Source organism: Manacus candei, unplaced genomic scaffold (genome assembly GCF_025592945.1).
Source record: "Manacus candei isolate 608988 ecotype Guabito, Panama unplaced genomic scaffold, ASM2559294v1 h1tg000028l, whole genome shotgun sequence".
Lineage (NCBI taxonomy): Eukaryota > Metazoa > Chordata > Aves > Passeriformes > Pipridae > Manacus > Manacus candei.
Genome location: NW_026138076.1, coordinates 11,752,748 through 11,764,841, shown reverse-complemented (window position 1 = coordinate 11,764,841; position 12,094 = coordinate 11,752,748).

The window sequence follows — 12,094 nt, the reverse complement described above, 5'->3', positions numbered from 1 at the left end:
TGAGTTACCCATCTTTACAAGATGCATAGGCTGTAATGCCCAGAGATGGTAATCATTCACACTAACCAAACTGGAGAGCCACAACCACAAGTGTCTTTTAGCACCTTCCTTTGATCTATTTTCAGATTTAATTCTGGGTTGAATTTATTATTTAGATTAAATGTAGCAACTAGTTTTAATTCTGCTTGCAAACCTGGCACTAGCATGCTCTATTCTTGCAACTCCCTATTGTGAAGAATGAGAAGTGATAAAATTTTGGTTTAAATAATAATGTTTTTGAACAACCAAAACGGGAATAAAGATTTGGGTATGAATATGCACTGGGGAAGCTTCATACTCTGGAGTTAATCACTGCAGGGAGTGACAACAGGCACTAAATACAATGCACTTTACTAGCTAAGCAGTGGCATTCAAACCCTGATATAACAACATCACTCTATCTGGAGGGCAAACAGTGAGTCTCCTAAAGAAATCAATTACAATTTTGCAATCAGAGCCTGCTTAAGTGTATTTTTTTTCACTCATCAAGTATACCCAAATCATGCTCTTGCATAACCAGCTGTTTTTATATGCTATCTTTTGACTCAGTCTGTCCCTGAATGCCCTGCCTAGTAGGCTGAAGTTGCATCACAGATGAGGACAAGAAGTAGTGAAGATTGAAAGCCACTTTTTGACCAGACACAGGAACATTCTTTCCAGCATAAGCTGGAAAATACGCTCCTGCACAACCGTGGGGAATATCATCTCTTGCCCATGACAGCAGCCTTTAGCTGATAGGCTTAACTGGCCAGTCAGCAGCATGTATGACAGCAAATTTCAGCCCTTAGATGACAGAGTTGCTATATCTTGGCAACTAAAAAAAGAACTTTTGGCTAACTCTCAATAATTGATTCACCAAATGTATATATTTTGTATATATTGTTGTCTAACAATAGAACTGAATAATCAGTTTATTTACTGAATAATTTACTGAATCATCAGTATATGTCATAAGTATATGATAATGCCATGAAAAATCTTTTTTTTTAATGGTAACTCAAATAAATTAGTAGCCAAACAGACATTAGCCATTGTACTGCAAAACGCATCTTCTCTTAGACCAGAACTAGTGCTCACTATGTATCTGTACAAGAATACTTGCTCATATCTTAGAGCAATTTTTTCAAAAGTCCTCATATACAGATTGCTTTGAGAGATATATATAAAGTAATGTTTGTTTATTTCAGTGCTGTTTTGAAAAAGTAAGCAGCATCTATCTATGTATCTGATCTACATGATCAATTGCAAGTCAGGAAATATTATTTTGAATTTACAAGCCTTTTTGAGGGGAGATAATGGTTAACAGAGATGACAGCTCTTCTGATAATACAACAACATTAAACTGCCATAGGTTAAAGAAATGTGATTTTGTCACCTAAAATCAAGGGAAGCCACCATTTCTTGTATGAAGAAACTGTAAAGGTTATAAGATTCAGAACCTAAAATTAAGACAATAAGCATGTGAACTTGCCTCTGAACACACTGCTTGCTTATTTCTTCATACTGTGTGCTCTATATCTTTTTATCCACACATTGAAGTGGGCTAATTTCCACATAATTTAGAGTTGGCTGCCACCTGCTGGGGGTCTGGCCTTGTTGCTTCTTTAAGGTGGTTAGAGGAGGCTGGGTTTGTGTTGAAACTTTATAAGTAATATAAACTGAGAGTGCCTAAATGTATGAATTTAGGCATAACTAATATGACAACAGAAAGTACATGTCTCTGCCTGGTGAAATACGTCTAAAGAGAAGCAAAAAGCATCCTTTCTACTGCCTGTCAATGTCTGGAGCTACTGTTCCCCAAATCAGCAAAATAATAACAACAATAAAAAAAAGTTGAATCTACCACATAACGTCCCCCTAAGGCATTGCAAAACAACCCAAAATCCTTTCCTTTTACCAGCATGAATAAACTATATATAAAATCATCTATTATTCAATACAATGTAATGTTTACAAAAGCCCTGCATTATAATGACACTGCAAAAACTTTACCCAAGAGAATCGGACAGCAGTTAATGAAGACAGGCTACACTATGTATTATAAAGACTTACTGCTTTTTGGACAGTGATATCCGAAGTATCAGGGAAACTGTCACATGCAGAATCATGACCATAATCACTGAGAAGAAATTATTTTTTTCTTTCATTGTTTGAAGCCATTTGTCAAATATCCCTGCAGTATGCAATAGCAGTGCGACATCCAAAATGTCCTACTACTATGGAACCCCTTTTCCACTCTGCTGTACAATAGGAGGAGAATAAATCTTAAACCATTTCCAAACCTATGTAATGTTAAACCCAGTTATCTCAGCCAACCAACCCTATTCCACCACTGACTGATTCCAGTCTTCAGTATAGACACACTTGCAGTGTCACTGCCAGAAAAGCTACACTTTGTGTATTACAGGTAGCTGCAGTCAAATGTTTTACTCAGCCTGTTTGGCTAATCCTTCATAGAGTGACACAACACCACCCTCAACAGAGATGAAAATCTTAAACTGAAGGCTGGGATTAACCCCAGGGCACATGAATGCTCTTAGTATGTGAAAACAACCCCCAAAACTTAAATAAAGCTCAGATACAGTACTTAATTATCTGCTCAATTAAGAGAAAGGCATAATTTGAGAACTTTCTGTCAACTAATCAAAACTCATCCACATCACAAAGTCTGAAATTGTTTTAAACTCTCAGAGACAAGTAAAAATCTGTTTTCTAAGTACCTAGATTATCTAAGCTTCCAAGTGTAGGACTTTAGCAGCAGCCTGGCTATGCTGTAGGGGAAGATCTCTCTCTGTAGGAGTCTCATCTAATCCTTCTTTTCTACTGTGTGGTGGTTTGACTTTGGCTGAATGTCAGGTGCCCACCAAACCACTCCAGCACCCCCTTCCTCAGCTGGACGTGGAGAGAAAAAAAATTATGAGAGGCTTGTAGATCAAGGTAAAGATAGGGAGATCATTCAGCAATTACCATCACAGGCAAAAAAGGCCCTAGTTGGAGAAATTGATTTGATTTATTACCAGTTAAATCAGAGTAGGTTAATGAGAAAACAAAAAATAAATCTTAAAACACTTTTCCCCCACCCCTCCCTTCTTCCCAGAATCAACTTCAGTCTTCAATTTCTCTACCTTCCCTCAACCCCCACTTCACCCCCTGCAGCACAGGTGGACAGGGAATGGGGGTTGTGGTCAGTTCATCACATGTTGTCTCTACTCCTCACACTCTCCTCCTGCTCCAAAGTTGGGTCCCTCAGTCCTCAGTGAACATCTCCAGTATGAGTTCTTCCCATGTGCTGCCGGACAATCTCTGCTCCGGTACCTGGAGCACTTCCTCCTGCTCCTCCTGCACTGGCCTTGGTATCTGCAGAGTTACTTCTCTCACATATGCTCATTTCCTCTCTTCTCTGACTGCTGTTGTGTAGCAGTTTTTTCCCCACCTTCTTAAATACATTATCCCAGAGGTGCTGCCATTGTTGCTCATACCACAGTCTTGGCCAGTGGCAGGTCCATCTTGGAGCTACCTGGCATTGACTCTGTCACACATGGGGGAAGTTTCTGGCAGCTTCTCACAGAAATCAACCCTGTAGCCTCCCTGCTACCAAAATTGTGCCATGCAAACCCATTATATATAGTCTGCCTGGGCATGGCAATATGTTCAAAAGTTATGTAAGATATGTTTGGCTACCTAGAGAAACTCCTTAATTTAGAACTGCTTTGTATGAGTTTTAGTATACACAGAAGTTCTTCTAAATTAATGTTGATAGTTAAACTGCAACTAGTATATTACACAGTAATTAGTGTGCAACTATTATATACCTCCCTTACTAAGTTTACACAAAGAATGAGAAGATACTTTTACAGTTCTTAAGAAGCAGGAGTTATCTAAGTGTGTTTGGCTTAGAAGACAGATGAGACTTGATGCTGTCAAGCGTTGTTTTGACTCATGGTTGACAAGGTTCTGCAAAATTCTAATGACTTTTATTTCCAGAAACAGCGAAACTGCTTAGTAGAATCATGAACAGATATTCTGTATTTGTGCCAGTAAAATTTAGGCAATGATTTTATCTAATGATTTTGGTTTTAAGCTTCATATCTCCAGTACAGTCCACCACTGTAGAATGTTTTCTGAATATGAAAAAAAATGTTATGAATCTGTTTAAATAGGTTAGTCTAGTTAGTCTTTCTGACATTAAAAATAATAATAATTCAAAAAATTAATTGCACTACTATATTAAACTATAACAGTTCAGTTCAGAATTAAGGACCGTGAACATTGGACAGCTCATGTTGAAGTAAAACCTAGAGCTGAACATACTAATTGCCCCTCCTACTGTTCGGTTCAAATCTAACAAGCCTCAAGCTGTTAGTACATATTTTGTGAACAGATGAATACAACAGTCTGTGTCCTACCCCATGAGCCAACAGAGTGTATTATCATAGATAACTGAGGAGGTATGTTGAGAGTGTCACTGGCATGCCTCACAGCTAACACTGCAGGCAGCGGCGAGGCAGAAATCTCCTTGTTGGCACTGCACAGCTGTGATCTGGAGAGAAAGCAGAATAGTTTTCTTGTTAAGGTGTAGGCTCTGAAATAAAGTTGTCCTGCAAAAAAGACAAACAAACAAACAAACAAAAACATATTCCTACTCTGCACAGTGCAGATATGCCAGGTGCTTGACCCGAGACTCAAGATACGAGCTCATTGAAGGGGTTTTACTTTAAAAATATACAAGGCTCCAAAAATCTGCCCACTGGATTTATTAAAAGGGCCTTCAGTTCTTTTTTTACCTTGAGAGAGTGCATGGGAGAAGACACTACATACATTTCTCAGGAAGTCAAATAACAAACTTTCACTGGCAAGCTTTAGAAAATAAAGGAACTTGGCAAAAGTTTAAAGGGTAACATTCAATCAAAACAAAGCATTGCACAAAGCATTGACTTATCACATGCTAACCCACACAACTTAGCAAAATCCAGCCCATCCAGCTTTAAGTTATCCAAATATCAAGAAAGGAGATTAGGAGAAGTAAAGAAAGAGAGAGAAAAAGAGAGAAGAGCTACTGCCTTCAGTCCCATGCAATTCCAGTTTTCACCTGTCCAGACAGAGGCCATGACAATGTAGAGGTCTCATGATGTGGGTTTTATTTGCTCTGGTCCTCTGTGACCATGCCCCCAGGCGAGACTTCTGGCCCACTGGCCACTCTGGGGATGGGTGGGGCTCTGGGGCTCCTGGTGTACCAGCCATTCTGGGGCCGGATTAGGGGCTCCAGGGGCTGTGGTGTGAGGCAGTGCTCCTGGTGTGCCAGTGACCAAAAGGTGCTCTGGGCTGGCCAAGGAGCTAGGATAAGGAGCAGAGCACCACTCCACCTTCATGAGATTTGACACACTTGAGTTGGCCGGAGCCAATAACTAATATAATAACCCGGTGTCTCACATCAGATTACTGAGAGCCCATTCCCTCCCCAGCTTGCTAAGGGAAGTAGGCCATGCATAAGTATATGTTTTCTACTCCTATAGTAGTTTCAGTTCTTCCTGTCCTTCTTTTCACTTTCGTCCTCTTCCTCCATCTATCTTCTTTCCCAAAGTTCACTTCAGGAACAGTAGTCCAGGTACCAAGGTGAGTATTCATGACTTCAGTCATCAGTCTTTGCAGCGTATAACTAAGACTCCCCTTCCAAAGGCACTATAATACCATATCAGCTCCCTTCAGCAGCCTTCCCTTACCATCTTTGTCATATATCCTGAGATACGTTTTTATCTGCTAGACAAAGATGGCATACATTAACTACATCTCCCTAGAGCAATGTCACATAACAGTGTTATATTTTCAAAAAAAAAGAAACACAGGAAAGAGAAAAAGAAAAAAAGGTAGCAGTAAGGGTAATCAGCTTAGTTAGTAGTTGTTATAACTCTTTTTGCACTCAGAAGGTATAGATGCAGCTGTAGCCCAGAAAGAGATAATTTATCATTGCACTTCATCTTATCACTGAATTTACAATTGCAGTACTTAAGCAAATGTCCTCTATTGCATCCTGATTTTTCTGTTTTGCTTTTGGTAAATGTGTCTGTATTAAAAGTTGTAAGAGAAGCTTACTCCTCTATAAAATTTTCCGACCTTTTAAAAACAGATTGGTTGCAGGGAAAATATTTATATGTAAAATAGCATCAATAGTATAATTAGAACTGCCATTAATTAGCTATGTTCTTCACTTAGTGGATGATTTATGTGTTAAATTTATATTAGAAAGACTTTTTTTTCAACATTTTTTGCAGACAGTGTTTTCCATACTAAAGGCATATCCACACTGCAGTTTAGAGCAGAAATTCCCACACCAGTTTCTGACAGCCTAGCAGCAGTGTCAGAAGAGTAACTCCTAAAGCAGTCTAACTTTCAGGTTATTTTTAATTTAGCCTCATACACTAATTATATTTAAAAGACTACTACAGAGAGACGTGCCTTGTGAGTTGTGATGGTAGTCACATTGAGGGAGATAGAGATGTTTCCTGCAAATTAAAGCAGACAGCAATCTAGGAGTGTAAACAAGCTTTATTTCAATGACTTTCTTACTTTATGAGCTTTGTATTTTAGGAAACATCTGAAATTATCATAGGCCTTGTTTTGTGGCTGTTCTCTGCTTGCCTATTGTGTGCACAGCAAATTCTCTTGTAGTCAGTCAGCAAATTCATCTGAAAAATGAGGATATTTTTAGTAGAAGTAGGCAGAAGGTAATTGATTATTTTCACCTCTGCAGTCTTTGATTAAAGACACTGTGCTTAGGGGGGGAAGTCAACAATCATTCCTAAACATATACAAGCATTTAATTGTAGTAATTAATTTATCTATACAACTCCGTGTACTTTTAAAAAGCTTCTTGACTGAGAATGAATGCCTCATCAGTCTTAAATATAACAACCTGAAAGAACAAGTGAAGTCAGTAGAATAACAAACAGTATTGCAGAAACCTCAGGCACTTGGAGGAAACAAAAAGACATTTCCAGCTCTGTGCAGAACAAAATTATGAAGAATTTGAGAAATAAAGGCTGCAGAAGGAACATCAACTGATAGAACCACAAAAATGAAGTACATCATTGTGTACATTGCCATGTAAAAGTAACAAAAAAGCAGAGAAGCCTTGAGATGTACTTACAGAAACAATTTTGCAGGAATTCGGTAGTTATGGATCCCATTTTTATAAATGTCATGTTCCCCATAAGTTTATCTGTTTACTACAAACAAGCATGGCTGTCAGAATGTGAGTCAAAGGTGGTAGCTAATGGAAAACAAACAGCCAGAGCAAGACAGTAAAGACAGATGAGCCGCAAAGACAGATAAACAGCTTCAGAAGAATCAATGTAAAAGTGGCTGGGCCATTAGTTGGGAAGGGTAGACAAGCCTTTGCTCTCTCCAAGCTTGTAAGGTTCAGTCTTCCCAACGATGACAGTCTAAATGCTGAAGGGAAGCAAACTTAAAATACACTTAGTCTCAGGAAAGAGGAAGAGTGATCAGGTTATAAATTATCACCAGGTGACCCCAAACTGAAAATGTCACATAGAGAAAGCACTTTGCTAGGAAAAAAGTTTATTTTTTTACAAGTTAATGTGGAAAGAAAATGAGGTATTGAACAGGCAGAGCTCTTGGAAGGACTCTTCAGGAGAGACAGGGAATAGAAAGGCCCGTCTTGAGTAGAAACAGATTTCTGCCCATCTAAAAGAGGTTTCTTCCAAGTGATTTTTAATCAACAGCTGGATCACAGCCACCTTAACATAGATGGCAGATACACATATGAATGTGGATCAACACAAAAAGGGGCTACATTTCTGATATCTCACATTTGAGCTGTTGAACTACAGAGTTTCACCTAGAAACCAATGGAACCAGCTATGAAGTACACTCAAGAGAAACCAAAAGGGTCTAAGACATAGCTCAGTAATAAAGATACTCTCTCAAAAACAACTGCATTTCAGCAGGTTTACTGCACAGCTTACGTCTCTTCTTTTTCCTCACAGTAAGAAGAGAGAATTGTGGAGAACAAAAAGACAATGAAAATGAACTAAAATGTTCAAAATCAGTGCTTTATTACCTAGTTATATGCTTCCTCTAGCTCCTCAATGCCACCAAATTCCTTGATATTCACTTTTAGACAAGTGTGACAGGTAATGGCTGTGACATTAATCAGATAACTGTACCAATTTCCTGACATAATCAGAAATGCAATAATATAGTGTCATTATATTAGGGAGCATAACTTGGATGTTAATCACTTATGTAGAGTGGTCATTTTTATCTTTTACAGTTGTATGAAGTTGTTTGCATTTCTGAAAGAGACAATAGTGTCAGAGACTGAAACAATTAATGACTTACACATTCTAAGATCACAAAAAGACTTTTGCAAACTGAAAGGAAGCAGCTGCTCACCCAGCAAAGCCCACCCCTCCCTGAATTCTGCCAAAGGACCTTCAGATCAGATAAGTGGGTGCCATTGTCTAACTATCCTGGTGCAGATGCATATCTGAAGCTACAATCTGGATCTCCATATAAGGGAAGAGGCTAAGAGGCAAATCCTGCAAGGTGGAAGAATCCCTCTTAGGATTCCAATGTCCTCCCTTTACATGATAACTCTGCACACCTATCCTGGTCTATGCATCTCAAGTGTTGGACCATGATGGACCATGGTTGATGCTGGACCATGACTGATTGTGGCACATTAGGCAGCTGCAACTATATTAGGAGATGTCAGAGGCTTGTGACATGTCCCATAACATTATCCACTGTAAAACTTCCTGCCCCAGAGAGGTACAAGGTGTTCCCACCTGAGTTGGAAGTATATAATAACTCATAATATCTTTGAGTTTGGTGAGCTTCCCACCCCCAACGGATCAAGACCATCACTTCAATCAACAGACATCAAAGTTGCGACTACCAAGTTTCATCACTGGATCCAGTGGGAGGTGATTATACATATATCTTTCCACTCTGTGGTGGGGAAAAAAAGTGGTTTTCCCCCTGGAGTTAAAAAATGGTAACCCTCGAGGGGGTGGTGTCTCTCTTCTTGTTGACCCAATCAGCACTCCTGTAAAATTAAAACATATCACACCAAACCGGAAAAGAAGAATGATGAGGTAGTTGAAGAGGAGTGTGGCCATGTTGTGAAGCCATGAGGAGAAGGGGCAGGAGCCCCTCTGGGGGGCCATGGCCCCCCAGACCCTGGTTGACGGTTGCAGAAACTCAGTGACCTTGCCCCCCCCGCTGCTGCTGCTGCCAAGCTGGAAGACTGAGACAGAGCACAGGAGCTCTGGTAGAACTCTTGAGGCAAAGACTTTCAACTGAAAGCTGCCCGAGATGTTCTGACTCAGAGGTAAATCCCCTGAGGAAAGGGACTGTCATGAAGACCCCTGCACTCCGTGATATGACGTGGTGAAGCGAACCTTTGTCCTGGTTAACGCAGTCCACGGAAAAGAAACCTTCGCTTGGAGTCGAAGGGCCAAGAGGGGCGAGAGGAGACACCCCCCCTTGTGTGTAATGGAAAGAGATCCAGCTACAGCTGCTGCATGGAAGAAGAGAGGCTGCTGCCCTGAATGTGGAAAGAATCTTTCCTTCTTCCCTTCTGAACTTTTATTGGAGGGAGAAGAGATTTGATCCAATGAAATTACTGCTTTATCATAGGAGAGATAGTTAAGATTGTGTATATGATGTATTATAATATTTATTTGTATAGTGATTGTAATATAATTCCCTTCTCCCCATATTGAGTCTTGTGCTGTGTCTGGAAAACCCATCTCACACGGGGTGAGTTGTGGGAGAGGAGCTTGGACTTGGGAATTGGATTTTGGGGGTCTCAAACCACGACAACTGTTATCCTTTCTTTCCCTTTCTCTCCCTTATGCATTTCCTTGCATGTTATCTTTATGCTTTAATAGTGCTATGTTGCTATGCTTTATTAATGCTTTATTGCTATAGATGCTTTAATATTGCTATGCTTTAATAGTGCTATGTTGCTATGCTTTAATGTTGCTACATTGCTATAGATGCTTTAATTTGCTGTATTGCTATAGATGATAACATCCCAAATGGAAACATACCTGTTTGCCCTTGAAACAAAATTGTTCTAAAGTAAACCCCACAAATATATGTTTACAAACACCAATTATTCAGTGTTGTTTCACTCTAACCCACCTCAAGGGATTTATTAATAAGAACCTGGGTTACTCTCCCCTTCTGAGGTGGGTTCTAACAAACAGCATTCAAGTTCATCTAGAAAAGAATTCCAGGATTCTTCAAATTTTTTTCAAAAATTAAATCTAAAATCATAGAATCACAGAGTCATTAAGGTTGTAAAAGACCTCCAAGATCAACAACCTTTGACCAAACACCACGTCAACTAAACCACAGCACTAGGTGCCATGTCCAGTCATTTCTTGAACCGTTCCAGGGATGGTGACTCCACCACTTCCCTGGGCAACCCATTCCAATGCCTGACCACTTTTCCAGTGAGGAAATTTTTGACATCTAACCTGAACCTCCCCTGGTTCAGCTTGAGGCCATTTCCTCTTGTCCTGTTACTTGCCTGGGAGAAAAGGTTGACCTCCACCTTACTAGAACCTCCTTTTGCATAGTATTCCTTGAGCCTCCTTTTGTCCAGGCTAAACAACAGATAAATAAGACCTTCCAAATTTTTTTTTCTTCCGTAAATAAGTGAATTGCAAGATATTACCTTAATTTTTTTTCTAAGAAAGAGAATACTTGAGTGATTTTAGTTTGCAGTACTGTAGATAATCGTGTATTTGTAGTCTTCTTTTTCTTTCTGTTGATATAGGAGTTGTTAATATTTATAACATCTGTTGTAAATATCCAAGAAAATTCTTAGGATTCTCTGAGGAGAAAGATAAAAAAATTTTCCCACAAGAGGCAGAACCGCTGCTGCAGACAGCTGGCTGACATTATTCCCAGTCTTCTGAAGAACAGCAAGTCCCAAGATGAATCCTATCACCTGGTCCAAATGACACAGTTCCAGGTTGAGTGGATTGCTTGAGATTTCCTTAGAAAATGCAGAAATTCAGGATTCCTGAGTGTACAGTCTAGACTTCATTGATAATTCTATGAATAAATCAGGCCTTTTTTTTTTATTATTTTTTTTGGTCCTATAATCTTTACCAGTAAAATGAAAAGATTAATATGTTGAATTTTTCATTCTTTTATGTCAGCAAAGCTTAAGTATACACCTAATGGTCCCTCTCATTGCAGGCTACATTTGCTGAAACAGTATGCTAGAAGGTAATAAATGTGCTTGACAAGAACAAGGAAGGTCTCCCTAGTGCACACATTCACTTTCACATGAAGTTGGAAAGTTAACACTGTTGATAGCGGAGCTCAGGATAATAGTGATGATGTGTTAGAGCTCTGAATGCACCTTGAAGAGAACTGAGAACTAGTAGGCTCCTATAAATCAGACCAGGTGCAGCAGGAGCTATATTTGGGTTTGCTGTACACAACAGGAGCAAAGGTGCTGCAGTTAGGAAAAAAAAGAAGAGTCAATGAAAGAAGTAGCCGCTTTATTTGTTATATTTCAGGCAGGCTGATGGATGATGATAAATGACAGAACAGATGTTTTCAGTTATTTTACTATGCCTACAGGCAGGTGTCTAGAGCTTTCATTTACTTGTTCTATGGGAATCCGTAGGTTGTACATAAACCATTATACTAAAGCTGATACTGAGGCAATTAATCATTGAGGAAATCATTAGCCAAAGCTAAAAAAAATATAAAGGAATAATACTATAAAGCCACACAATTTAGACTGGTTTGGTACCAAACTTCATATGAGTATTGTATTAATAATGGAATACTGAAAATTCAGCAATGAATAGAGAAAATATGCAAAAGTGAGCAAAACAGAATAACCATTCTCTTTCTTATATCAAAAAAGATGCAGATACAGCACTTATTAAATTGCCAATGAGAAAACCAATCACTGAAGAGAGATTTTTCTTTTGTTGTGAGTGAGCATAGATGTTTGATCTAATGGACTGAGAACTAGAAAATAGCAACAGACACAAGCAAA